At 35.0% G+C, this 14650-nt stretch overlaps 1 long non-coding RNA gene across 1 annotated transcript in view; it reads left to right on the forward strand.

The window, feature by feature from the left end:
- The first annotated feature begins 10544 nt into the window (after window positions 1–10544).
- The window catches only part of LOC307182158, a 329662-nt gene continuing 325556 nt past the window's right edge, over window positions 10545–14650 (forward strand). The window contains exon 1 of the long non-coding RNA XR_013827137.1: window positions 10545–10625. This is a non-coding gene — a long non-coding RNA (uncharacterized lncRNA). The remainder of the gene's footprint in view (window positions 10626–14650) is intronic.

Here is a 14650-nt window from a genome sequence, read left to right on the forward strand (position 1 = left end):
CTAAGTATTGATAGCAGTTGTTGGGAAGGGTAGCCAGTGACAAAGGTGTGACTTTCTTAAAGACAAGAATATCCACAGAAGTGAAACTAGGCCTACATTTTTAGAACTTCCGAGATTAAAAGTAGAGCTGTATGTTTGAGAAAAAGTGTCTATAGTTGTGGGAAAAGCTCAGGAAATTACAGCTGAGAATGATTCAACTGGAAGAATTATCAAATGTGTAGAATAAAAATATAAAGTCAAGTTATATGAGAAATAAAATATATCTTTAAATTTCAAGCAATAGACCTAATTTCTGACCTTAATGATAGCTCTTTCAGTGTATCGATGGAAATACGGGCAAGGTAAATTGAGAAGTGAGTGTCAGATAAAGAAATGGATACAGAATGTGAGAAACAGGTAAGCATGCTTGATTTTTTTTAATTTAATAAAAACTTGCTTCATTTAAATTCTAAATGTGAAGGATAAAATGCCAAGGTGAGGTTGAAGACAGAAGAGGTAGAGTCAATAATATACAAGTCATTAGAGGGTCAGAGAAAATATGATCATGTGCCTAAGAAGAGGAACGGTTCTTCAAGTGAAACAACACTAAATAATAAATAACCATGTCTATATTTAAAATACAGAATGAATCAAAGAAAACTTTTCACTAGTATGTGCAATTACACTGAGAGTGTTTTATTTTCTAAATATAAGTTAACTCCATAGCTTAATCAAGTTAATATATTTGAGCAAATACTAAAGAGACCTCTGCACTTGTAGAGCTCTCTTCTGAAAGTTGTAGAAGACTAGTCTACACAGATGTATGAGGAGGCCAGTGTTAATGAACAAGAACAAGAATTTGTGGCATGACTTCAAACAGTAGAATCTCTGTAGTATATATCTAGCTTGTTCACATAACATTTTAAGACCATTGATTTGCAGCAAGAACAGTAAGCAAACTACCTGAAAAATCAATGCTTTTAAGTAGTCAAGTTTCTTGTCCTAAAGAAATAACGTAGCCGTTCCATCCAGACTTGCATGATATACAAGCCTTTAGAGTTTCTTCCACTGGGACCTCGGCTAGGAGAATAGGGAGAGTATTAACATTGTCATGCCTTTTTCCTATACTCTTGTTTGATTGTTTGTTTCCATTTGCATATTTATTTACTCATTAGGCTATAATATCCCCTACACACTAGCCTATCTTCTTTGAGGGCCTAGTATTGAGTACTCTATTTGGTTGACTTATGAAGATAGTACGGGGTATGGAGGATTTGTATAAATGAATGCCTAATTCACATTGCTGAAAAATCCATTCTCCAGTAATGTAGCTTAAGAAAAGTGATACAAAATCTTATTCAAACAAAAAATTACATGAAAACCCTTGCATTTTTATAGGATAAAGACAGATAGGAAGATAAGTATTATATGCACAATTACAATAAACAAGTTTATAATAATATCAGTAAAACAGAATCACAAAAGTTTCTTGTATGATGAACACAATAAATAACGGAAACAATTCTACCAAACTGGATTTCCTTGCAATTTATAAATATGTTGGATTCTGATGACATTGAAGTTGGTAAGCTAATAAACAGATTTAAAGATGTATATTTAACTTAAATATAATATTTTAACTAAAAAAATGTATAAATGCACATTTTCTACCAAGCTTTTTATAGGCAAATAATTCCTTTTAACATGAATAATAGTAATAAAGCTCTGGCAAAATTTTTGCAGAAAACACATGTACAATGTATCCTCTGCTATTTTCATCTTTTTTCTTTAGAAATGATCAAGAAATTAGACACTTATGAAATAATCTGTGTATAGAATTCTTACATTTTTAGTTAATTTGTCCATCCATTAAATACCTGGCATACATTGCTAGTTTGAAAGGCTTTTTCAAGTATTTTCTAAATATTTCAACTGTGCTTTTAAGAGAACTAGGAGTCTCTCTTTTAAATTTATTTATTTATTTATTTAATTATTTGGTTGCACTGTGTCTCTTAGTTGCAGCAAGCAGGGTCCTTAGTTGTGGGAGGCAGTCTCCTTAGTTGCGGCATGTGGTCTCCTTAGTTGTGGCATGCATGTGGGATCTAGTTCCCTGAGCAGGGATTGAACCTGGGCCCCCTGCATTGGGAGCATGGAGTCTTAACCACTGCACCACCAAGGAAGTCCCTCAACAGTGATTTTATAGAAACACCCTATTTCTTTTCCAAATCCTAATTTATGTAATATTTCATGACATAGTTTATAATATTTAATGAAATAACTATCAAGTAGATAACTCAAGTAAAACTAACAAACAGATTTGAGAGCAGACATTTAGAAAATTCACTCTAAACTAATGGGATTAGAAGAGAGCATGAAGTATCCCATTATAAGTAGGTCATGTGAACAGTTTGCAAGGCAGAAATAGAGACACAGATGTAGAGAACAAACGTATGGACACCAAGGGGGGAAAGAGGGGTTGGGGGCTGGTGGTGGTGGGATGAATTGGGAGATTGGGATTGATATACCCTAATATGTATAAAATAAATAACTAATAAGAACCTGCTGTATAAAAAAAATAAAATTAAAAAAACCTGCTATATAAAAATAAATAAAATTAAAAAAAAATTTTAAGTGGGTCATGTGATTCATGAATATGACACATTAATTAATTAAATTTATTTAATTTTTGGCTGTGTTGGCTCTTCATTGCTACACGTGGGCTTTCTCTTGTTGCGGTGAGCAGGGGATCCTCTTCGGTGCGGTGTGTGGGCTTCTCATTACGGTGGCTTCTCTTGTTGTGGAGCACGGGCTCTAGGTGCACGGGCTTCAGTAGTTGTGGCTCATGGGCTGTAGAGCGCAGGCTCAGTAGTTGTGGTGCACGGGCTTAGTTGCTCCGCAGCATGTGAGATCTTCCCGGACCAGGGCTTGAACCCGTGTCCCCTGCATTGGCAGGCGGGTTCTTAACCACTGCGCCACCAGGGAAGTCCCAGCCTTACTTTAAATATGTATTTATAGAACTAATATAATACCTGTTTGTCTTTAATGAAAAATGAATTACTTAACACCATCTATTATTTTACTCATCTAACAGAAATATTAAGGAGCAGAAACACGTGAAGTAATTAAGAACCACCAATAGCCCATCATCACTTGTCAGTACACACTTCGCATAATGAGATATATCCTTCCTGTAAAACTCGGCTTTTAAAATTTTATTTAAAATATCTCCTAGAAAGAGATTTTGTAATCCAAGTTTCATTCTGAAAAGAAATTTAATCACATAATTATAAATTGTTGAAAATACGGATTTTATAAGGGAAATGTTAACAGGGTCTTAACTGCAGTGTTACAAATGTGATGCTGCAATAGGACAAACAGGAAATGAATTACAGTTATATGCAAAAATCACTATGCATTTTATAATGTCAAAAGATGAATATCTTTACTCATAGATAAATGACACTACAGATTGACATTTATTATCATTGTCTCTATCTCATAACCCATTCATTTATTCGACAAACTAGAAGATTATCAGTTGTGTTGTATCACAACTTGTTAGTTCTGGTTTACTGTTAATTATTTATTTTTGTAATTAGTCATTCATGAATTGAGCTGGCAATAATTATAGTTTTTTGACATCACACTGATAAAGCAAACATTAACACTTTATTATATAATACGTGACTATAAAATGCCAAACCTTTAAAAAAAACTCTAAAATATACATAAAGATCTTCAAAATTAGTATCAGTTGGAAAATTTGTACTTCCTGCTTTTATATGTACAATGAAAATCTTTTATAACTCTCAATATCTTTGTAAGTATATGTTGCAGCTCCTTGATGTTATATTTTATTTGAATAACTGCTTAAAGCATTAGTTTTCTCACAAAATGCATATTGATATTACTTGTTATAGACACAAATTCATAAGATGTATTTTCGTTTGAATTTTCCATTCATATTTTATGATAAAAATACTGGATTTCTAATCATAAACCCACAATGTGCTCACTTTCATTTTTTGGTAGTTACATATAAAAAGTCAAACATCTTAAGGGAAAAATACATCTTTAATAAAAGAGAATATTAGGTAGAAAAATCAGGTAGTATTCAGTGGAATTATGATGTATATATTATCAATGTACTTATGAAATAAATCATTGATTTTTCATAAAATATATCCAATCAAAATTGGTTTATTAGTTTATATTTCCCAAGACATATATTTATCTCAAGTGGAGCATTTAAAAGCTAAAAAATTGTCTGTTAATCATTAGGAGGGATACTGACAGCATAATTTAAAGGCTTTAACTTCAGAAACTGTGATGAAGGAAATATTCCTAATGGTGTTAGCAGGATAAAAGGGAAAATACATGGTCGTTAAATGTCAGGCAAAACAACTGTGGGAAACTGTTATGTTCCCCAAGGGTAGGAAGGAAGCAGAGTTAAAGCCTTGAAGAGAGCAGAAGCCAGAATGAGTGAGTTGCCTCATTGAATTTGATAATCCAAACAATCTTATTTGGTAGGAATATATGAATTCAGGTTGTAGACTGAGACATACAGAAGTCAAATGATTTGCTCAGGTCACACCACTCAGAGTTCCCTATCTCCTCTGCATCTAGGAAAGCTTATGACATTGAATTCTGGCTGAAGGAATTCAGTGTATTTCTTCTTGCATCTGTAGGCAGAGTGTGGACATCTCCAAAGTGACCCTGGAAGTCACTTGTCAAAAATTGAAGAGCCTCCATTTTCTTCATCCATGAATAACTAGATGAAACAGTATCTTCTGATTTATATGACCACCATTAACTAAACTCATGCATGCTCTAAAAAAAATCTGCTTTGTATTGACACAGATTTCAGAGATTATTATTTCAGCTAATACTTAGCTCAACTAAAGTAAGGGTCTTTATTCTTTATTATAAGAAGAGTGTAATATAATACTAGTTAAATGGGCTTCTAGACAATTAAGTTTATCTAATCAGATGTGTTTTATTCATGTGTGTAGTAAATGTAATAGAGAATATAAATAAGAAAGGAATAATATAACAATGAGATATTAAGAAATTATCCTCATTCCAATAACTTCAAGGTTTCTTTTGGTATAATGCACACACAAGAGTTAGAAAGGAAGGTAAATCTATTTACTGATTCCCTTAATAAAAAAGATAAAGCCCACATCTAAGTAATTGGACTCTTCTCACAGTGGAATCCCACCTAATGCTTGGGCTCAAGTGGGTTGAGCGTGGTTATGTGGTAGGCTATAGAGAATTTGGGGGAGTGGTGTATTCTAAAATGTATGATTCTCTAATTATGCTGGCCAAAAATCAGTCAATTAAGAGTTAGCTAAAATAGTGTCTGGCATTGACTATCAAGTCATCACCAATACAGAAACAGCATCTGCTTTTATCAAGTGTTTAATGAATTAAATCAGAGCAATATTATATTGTTAATTATGAGTAATTAATAGAATAAATATTTAGTGCAAATTCTGCTAAGGACAAATATTAGGTGCTTTGCAGATAAGTAATAACAGAGCAGGTGAGCACAGCAATTCATAGCGTGCTAAATCAAGCAGAGCACATTGTGAGCCAGGTTCCTCAATGAAAACAGCCGTGTTAATGAGACAATCACTATTTTAGCTGAGCTTAAAGTAGCCACAACACCCAAGGAATAAAACATTCTATAACATGATAAAGTTACCTACATAGATTATATACCAGTTATTCCCTAAAATGGAATATCTAACAGAGTATTATCACGTTAAAACTAAACTTATGTTTTTTTCTTTTTAGTGGATTTTAATTAGATTTCTCAGAGACACATACAATTTCTGTCAGAATTCTATATGAATCTTAAAGCAGAATAACTATATATCTCCTTCCATAAAAAACCCCCAGAAAACAGGGAAAAAAAACGTAATGGACCAAATAAATTGCTTTAGCAGTTTAAGAGAAATCCAGTCTGAAGAGAAAATACTCCTCTTTGAGAGAGAAATATTATGTCAAGAATTACACATATTCTTTTCATACATATATTCAACAGTAGGTATTTTCCAATTTCCTATAGCAAATACATATGCGATGGCCAAATGTATATGATGAGAAGGAATGTAGCCCCAAAGGAATGTATATTAATTAATAATTAATAGCTATAGTACAATTAATTAAATATTAATTAACAGTGAAATTCCTGCTTTGGTTTTAATTAATGATATTTTCTAGTAGGTTGTGTTGGTAATGATGATTATCATCTCCTATGAGAATTATTTATTTGATTAACATATTGACTATAATTCTGTTTTTGAAAATTTGCTTATATCTTAAAAATAATGACAGCCTTTGGCTATATATATTTTATTAGACATCTAATAGATTGCTTAAATGAAAAATATTAAAGAATAATAGAATAAATGCTCAACTGTGTGCTATATAAAATTAGGGGAATGATCCTGTGTAATAAGCCACTTATTGAAAAATTTAGACTAACTGTGGAAACTACATATAAAATATTGAGACAGTAACCTCCAGTGTGGATTAAGACTGGAATAATGTTACATCCACAGTTGTATTATTTTTTTAATTAATTAGAAATTATATTATTTTATTTAGAAGATTAAGAATATATCAATTTCCTGATGGATAAAAATATCTTATTTTTAATAAAATATCTATAATAAGTCAAAGCAACTGAACCATGTGGGCAGTCAGTAAATTCTGTATCATTTTATTTTAGTAAGTAGTCCTGTGTTTTTCATAATCATTGATCACTTTTAAAAGCCTAATAATACGTATGACCTGAAATTCCTTGCAAGGCAGCTAAATGAATACAATGTTTGTAAATTCAGTATTTGAAAAAATACTGTTGCTGCATTGATTATATTGTGCTTTTTATAATCGAAATACTGAAAATCAGATATTATACATAGAATATAAATAGTATAAACTTGAAATTCCTAGGAATTATTGTTAGTATAATGCTCATTATTTTTCAAAGTACATCTCAAATGAATATTTTATAAAAATAGTGACAGAATATGTATTTACCTTCATGGATAAACTTCAAGATGAAACATCATAAACTGCAGGTTGCGTATCTTTCATTTATCAACATGCATTTTAATGAACTAATTAGTATATTTTTAAAGTCTCATTAAAAGTAGTGTAAGTATTGGGGCTTCAGTAAAATAGAAACCAAGATAACAAGATTTGGCTACTTAGAGAAAAATATTCCATATTGTGTGGACAGACTGATCACTCGGATGAAATGAACATTAGACAGGTCCATTTCATATACTGAGACCAATATTTTCCATCCTTGATGTTTCTTTCTATCTATTGCCCAGTCTACCCACATGCATATCCCTCACGTAATGTCATTTCTTGTATGCATTATAAGTTCTTGCTCCCAAGTTAACCTTAAATTAGGAAATTTCTATTAAATTTGAATTCTAAGAAGCCAAAATAAAATGAATTGTTGTTATATTGCTCTTTCCACTCGGATGGTTGGGAAACCAATTCAGTTCAGCTTTTACAAATTTTACATGTACCTGATTGTTGATTATTAACTCAGCATCAGCTGTCTCCTTCTACCCCTGAGGGAAGAAGCCTGGGAACTCCTTTACTCAGAATTCCTTGTGAGCTGGTTTCTAGGTTAGATTCTGCTAATGACAGGCATTCACAAGTGATTTAGGAAATGGAAAAGGGGGAACTAACGTGATAGCAGTTGCAGAAAGGTTATAGATTAGGGTTTTTAGAATCTTCTGGACAAGCTCATGTTAATAGCTTGGATACTCCAAGCAGGTGAAATCATCCAAGGCCTCCTTGAAAATCCTGCACTTGCTGACTGAATGACTGTTTCACAGGTGTTCCCTGCTGTGGAAGACTTTAGTTTTCTGCTTTAACTCTCCTGTTGCTTAAAATATTTAGAATGACTTTTATTTTATTGACAGAATCTTGATTAACCAATTAGCGTTCACAATAGATTATATTTGAAGCTTTATTATCAGTAAAGCATAATGTGCCCTTTAAATATGGTCTATGTCTTAGGGACAAATGGCCAGGCCTTAAAGAGATAGTACAGTATGTGTTTGTTCGTAGATTATTGAAGGAATTAAAGTTATAAATTCTAGCACATGAGGAGGTTCCACAATAACAACTAACAATATACTAATTTGAAGGAATGAGCATGAATTAAAGCAAAAGTATGCAAAGGAAAATGACCTGTTATGTATAACTTAAAAGAACATAATGCAATTTAACATAGCTCTACATTTCTGATATTTTTACAAAATATGTTTTAAAACCAGAATACAAAGAGTTATATGTACTTACTGCAGAAGATTTGTAAATTAGAGAAAAGCTTAAAAAGAAAATAAAAACATATGACATGTGATATGATGATCCAGAGGTGGAATGAAGAGAGTTGCTAAAAATAAAAATGTAAAGTATACTCACAAAGTTATCTGTATATATACAAGCACACACAAATTTTACATTAATTGGATGCTACACATAAATTGCAAATTATGTCATGAACATTTCCAATACTATTAAATATTCTGAATCAAAAGCATTTTTAGTAAATCTGATTTCCATCGTATTATGCACCACACTTTATTATATCAACCGTTCATTTTTTAAAATATGAGATATAAGAAATACCAGAATGAACATTCATGTTTATTAAAAAAAACTAAACAAAGGACAAAAGGAAAAGCAAACCTTTGCTCTACACATTTTTGCGAATTTCTCTCGGGAGATTCTAAGATGAAATTACTGTGTTAATATGTGAATAGCTTCTTTGTGTTTTACGTAATTTCCTTTAAAATTTTTGTTCTGGTACTATATAAGAGGATACACACACATACACATATATACAGATTTGGGGGACATATATATACAAACACATATATTTCAATTTACAAATAATTGTAAGTATTTTTATTTTTAAATATAGCCAGCTTAAGAGATAACAGCTGTTTTTCCTTTTTATATTTACATAATACAATATAATACTTTTAAATTATATTTTTAGTTTATCTGATTTCTACTGAGTTGAATATATTTTATACATTTATCACTGAGGTTTATTTCCTATTTTTAAGTCTCCTCTAAATGTATTTGGATCTTTTAAAATTATATTAATTATTTTCTTCCTCACAGAAATTTTTATATTATTAATATTTTATCATTTACATGTAGGTTGTTTTCTTTGCAGCTCAGAAATTGTATTGTTTTAAAATGAAATAGATATGTAGACATACTCAATTTAAAAATGCTCACATTGCCTTATTTAAAAAAAAACAACAAAAAGTCTTTATTTGAATCCATAACCTTGTCCCCATAGAGAATTCACCAGAATAGCCTCTACACACTGTCTAAATTTCTACCTTCTAATAACTCTTTTTGAAACCCATTTTAATTAAAAAATAGTCCAACCTTAGTCCAAAGTAGAAATAAATACAATAAAATCTCAAGCACACATCATGCACACTTTTAAAAGTTAAACAGTTGATTAACATACTAAAAAAATAAATACAATTTTGCAGAGACAGTTGCAGCTCACTCTGCAGCACCCCCTCAACCCCTTTGCTTCTCTTCTTCCCTAGCAGTAAACACTCCCTGAAGTTGGCATCTTTCCTTCCCTTCTAGGTTTTTGTAATTTTACCACCTATATATGCTTTCTATTAGTAACCAATGATATTTTTGCCATGTTTTTCCATTTTATGTACTTGATGTCATATTCTACATGTAAAAATAGTTTGTTCATTTTCTCTCTGTACAGTATTCTACTGTAAGCCTGTACTGAATTTTTAGGCCATTCTCCCATTTATGAGACTTTTGATGCAAGTTGGTTATATGATCTGTAAAAACAGTGCTGTAATTAAAATTTCCTTCTAGGTGAATCGTTGTGAATATGTACAGAAGATTAATTTATGTTAAATACATGGAGGTGGAATTGCAACAATTCAGTATGTAAAATATTTTGGTATTCCATTTGGCCCACTTTTAACTTATTCCAGCTGCTTTGGCAAGCAGTTGCATAACTCTCTCATTCTGTTCTGGGCCATCACTGCCTCCACTGGGATGACCGTGGGAACCAGCTCAGCAATTCTGATTCATGTGCAAATCCAGACGTGTAAGGGAGTTAAATGCAATAAGATGAAACTCTGATTGACATATGTATACTCAGGCAGTCAATTCTCAGGTACGTTCTACATGGCCCTTTAAAGTCCCCAGTGGGATCAAGCTCCAGTTCCCCAGTGTAGTATTTAGCTCAATAAACCATAGTTGGATTATGTTTTTGTACAGTCAGGCCGCTCAAGACGGCAGTGTTCTTGCTCTCTGTACACCCCCTGCCCGACCAGTGCCTGATTCACCTACACCCCATTTACATGACTGATCTTCCTACATACTTGCCCCAGGCCCCAGCTGGTAATTGTTCTCATCAAAGGGGTGGTGAGGGGCGTGCCCCTCTACTGGTTTCCCTGGTAACTAATGAGCCCAGCTGGCGTCAATTCCCCTATAACTGGTAATCTTCTCTCCTACCCAGCTTCCACCGGGAGCAAAGACTAGCCCCTCGTCCTGCCGGCCAGCAGCCACACACGGTGGGGTGTCACTCCAGGCCTTGCTTCAGACGTGTAAGTTCCCCCATTCGTTAAACCGTTGATGTCTCTGTTGCTGACTCTGGGCTGTTTCTTCGGTCTTGAAGGTGGGCAAGCACAGGCCTTATAGGCCTGCGGGGTGCAGCCCAACAGTTCTCCTCCCCTGTTTCACTCTTCACAGTCTCTCACTCCTGCTTTTTGGGGTCACTTCCCCAAGTAGTCTGCCTGCATGCAAGCCCTAGACTCCAGCTCTGCTTCAGGGGGCAAACCCAGATTACAGCTCTTGCTTGTAGTGGCCCTAGAGAAAGTATAATTTCAGGACGGGATTCTGAATGTGGTAATTAACCAAGTTGTCAGATGGTGAAGATAACTATCGCTGGTGGTAAGTGGGGAGGTAAAAAATATAAAATAAAATTTTGTTGAGAGCAGCACCTGACTGTGGTGTGTTCAGAAGGTGAATTGTTGGTGTTTTGAGGTAGCAGTATCATTTGTAATGTATGAAGGCAATCAAAATTATAAGAACTGTAGAGTCAGAGGAGTCAGGTAAAGGTTTTAGGTACCTTCCAAAATTGCGTAAATACAGAATAGCCAACCAACAAATCAAGGCACACAACTAACAACTAATGCCCCAAGGCATTATTAAAAGAAACTTTAGCTCTTGTAGACTTAGGGCAAAACGTGTTGAAAATCAGATCCAGGATTTATTATTTACGTATTTATTTATTTATTTGGCTGCGCCAGGTCTTAGTTGCAGCTCAAGGTTCTTCATTACCATATGCAAGATCTTCATTGCAGCACACAGGATCTAGTTCTCTGACCAGGGATCAAACCCGAGTCCCCTCCTTTGGGAGAGCAGAGACTTAGCCACTGGACTACTAGGGAAATCCCCAGACCAAGGATTTAATTTTAAGAACTACAAAAGATGAATACATAGCTTAAACAAGTCTCTTAAATGGAAGTCAGGGCCTCTACAGGGAAACAGTGAGACCTGAGTCCTAGGACAAAGTCATTAATATAAAGAATTTAAGGACCTTCTAGCTCAGATTTCCCTACAGCCTCCAAGCTGGTAGCAGCAGCTCCTTTTATCAGCTTTAAAAGAAAACCCTCTGGCTTGGAGACCCTTAGAAAGTCCTAATCTGAGTCAGCCCCCTCAAAAAAGGTACTCGTTCAACACCAGGATTTACCCCTACTTCATGCACTCTGTCTTCAAACCAACAATTAGGGTAGAGTCAGCCTAAGCTCCCCACCGAAGTAGCACACACCTGCAAAGAATCATCTCACTGATATGTGTGGAGGGGGTTTAGAGGGCATTGGAAACACGTGTGGAAGTAGATCTCGAGACTGCATGGGGAGGATTTATTGACGTAAAATTCCTCTCTTGTGATTTGTGGCTTGGTGTTGTGTTCAGGACACTGGTTTGTGCATGATAATGTGCTGCAATAAATATGTAGGTGATGTAAGAACTGCCTTGGCAGAGAATCGAGGAGAGACAGAAAACTTAGTGAACTGGGCATAGTCAGATGAAATTATCTTGTGAGCCAGAGAAGCTACCTCCAAACTATGATCCCTGAAGGAATAGGAGACAGATTCTGCTATTCTAGACTCATTTTTATTGATGTCGAAGACCTGGGTTGCAAGACAACAGCTCTCAGTCACACTGAATTACAGATGAGAGACAACACAGATTTTCTCAAAGACCCCAGTTTCTCCTCACTAGTTCATTTCATAGTGTCATGAAGAAAAAAAATGCCTCATGGGCAACAAAGCCAGAGGAGAAACTAGGGTGCCTTAATCTGCAGGCCTTTAGGGCAGTGGCTAGGAGATCATGGTATAGAAGTGAAATAGATGGAAAATCAACTAGTGTGTTACCAGATTTTATAACCTAGGAAAAAAGGCAAAGTCTGGGAAGCAGAAGGGTGATATTAGCTGCCTCAAAGGTAAAGTAAATGGTAATCTCAAGCTCAGATTACAGACTAAACTACTTCCCAATTCCAGAGACTATTGATTAAGAGAAATTCTGGGATTTTTTGTTTGTTTTTTAAGGGTATTTTTTGAGACTGAATCTACAAGAATATAAAATATCTAATACCCAATTTTTCCCCAACTGCACCTGAGTCCATTTACAAGGATAAACGTATGCTGGGAAAAGGAGGTAACCCACACCTCCAAAGAGCTATTTCATACAGTGACTTAGCTGACAAAGTAGTAAACCCCAAACATTATCATCTCCAGCAGTTAAGGCTGGGAGCTTATACTGGTCAATTGATAGGTGGACTAATGGCTCAAATCGGTGTCACATTTGGTCTGTGGACTTACCCTGCAGTAATTTTTCTAACCCTTGAATGCAGATCAGAATCTACATATTGTTTCCTGACCAGTAAGTAAAAACAACTATAGTAGGAATGGCAAAGGGAAAATGCCCGGCATTTATCACTTCCCCATCCCTTCACCTCCAACCAAAATGGTAAATTAGGAGCCATTAGTTGCTGAGTTGTTGCTCAATGAAAAACTGCACAAACCCCTACAATAGTGATGTTTTGAGGGCTGGGTAGTCTGACCTGTCAGCTTTGCATTTGTAAAATGCTGCCAAGTCCCGTGATCACATTTCTGCTCGGGTTGGTATTCAGAAATCAGGGAAGGGAATGATATCCTGATGAGACCTCACATCTCTAGATCAAATCACTCCTTTTCTTTTTGGATTCCACTTTGACCCTGGCAACTTTCTCAATTCCTTTCCCTTATGCCTTGTGGTGCTCTTCTAAGGTTTCAAGACAAAACCAGAGGTGCAGATAAATATTTCAGCAGAAGCAGTTGGTCAGTGAAAGAAGTGTTAAATCACAGAAAATATAAGTAAAAAAGACCAAAAATATTCCTACTATTTTTTTTTTACTTATTCCCCTCCTTCCTTCTGGGAATATTAATGTTGCCAAAATATTGGCCCTGTGTGCACCATTGCCAAATAGAAACACAGAGGCAGAGTATTGGAGGAAAGAGAAAGGGTAGCTTTATTTCTTTGCCAGGCAAAGAGGAAACACAGCAGGCTAGTGCCTCAGAAACTGTGCCCCCCTCCCTGGGGAATAGGGAGAGGTCTTATAGTCAGGGCTCGTGGTCAGGGGTAAGTGATAAGGATCAAGGAAGTGACAGGCTTGCATTCTTCTGATTGGTTGGTGGTGAGGTAAGTGGGAGTCCACAACATCAATCTTCAGGTTCCAACTGGTCTGGGGTCTATGTGCTTCCGGGCAGCACACCATCATTAATCGTTAACTTCTCCCACCTGGAGGGGGTTTTAGTATCTGCAAAACAGCTCAAAGATATCTTTGTGAGTATCCATTGATGGGGAACCTGGACCTTGCCCCAGGGTTTCACTATTGTTTCTCTTGACTGTTTGTTTCTCCCTTGCCTTGCATCCCCTCCCTTCCCTAATTAACAACTGCTTGAATCTGCGCATTGGAAGTCGGAGAAAGTTATGGAGACTGAATGAAGACTATTTCCTCTAATCAAATAAATGGGGGACACAGGAAGGCTTTGTGCCCAAGAGCCCCACAGGGCCCTGCTTGGTATCATTAATATTCATCACCACTTTTACCTCTATTCTTCTTCTTTCTATTTTTTCTGTTGTCTGTTTCTATCACTTGCTAGATAGTCTTCTAGGAGAGTTTCTCCATCTGAATTTCTATGTTGTTATTCACGTTTAATCAATATCAATTTGTGTTAATTTTTGTATATGGTGTGAGGTAGGAGTCCAACTTTATCATTTTACATGTAAATATACAGTTGTCACAACATTTTTTGAAGAATATGCCCATTGAAAGAACATGGATAAACCTGGAGTACATCGTGCTAAGTGAAATAATCCACACATAGAAAGACAAATACTATATGATCTTACTTATATGTGTAATCTAAAAAAGTCAAATTCAAAGAACCAGAGAAGAATGGTGGGAGGTGAGAGAAATGGGGAAATGTTGGTCAAAGGGTACAAACTTTCAGTTATAAGATGAAAAAGTTTTGAGGATATATATACAGCATGGTGGTTATAGTTAATAATACTGTATAGGATA

This window comes from Stenella coeruleoalba, assembly GCF_951394435.1.
Source record: "Stenella coeruleoalba genome assembly, chromosome: 2".
Taxonomy (NCBI): domain Eukaryota; kingdom Metazoa; phylum Chordata; class Mammalia; order Artiodactyla; family Delphinidae; genus Stenella; species Stenella coeruleoalba.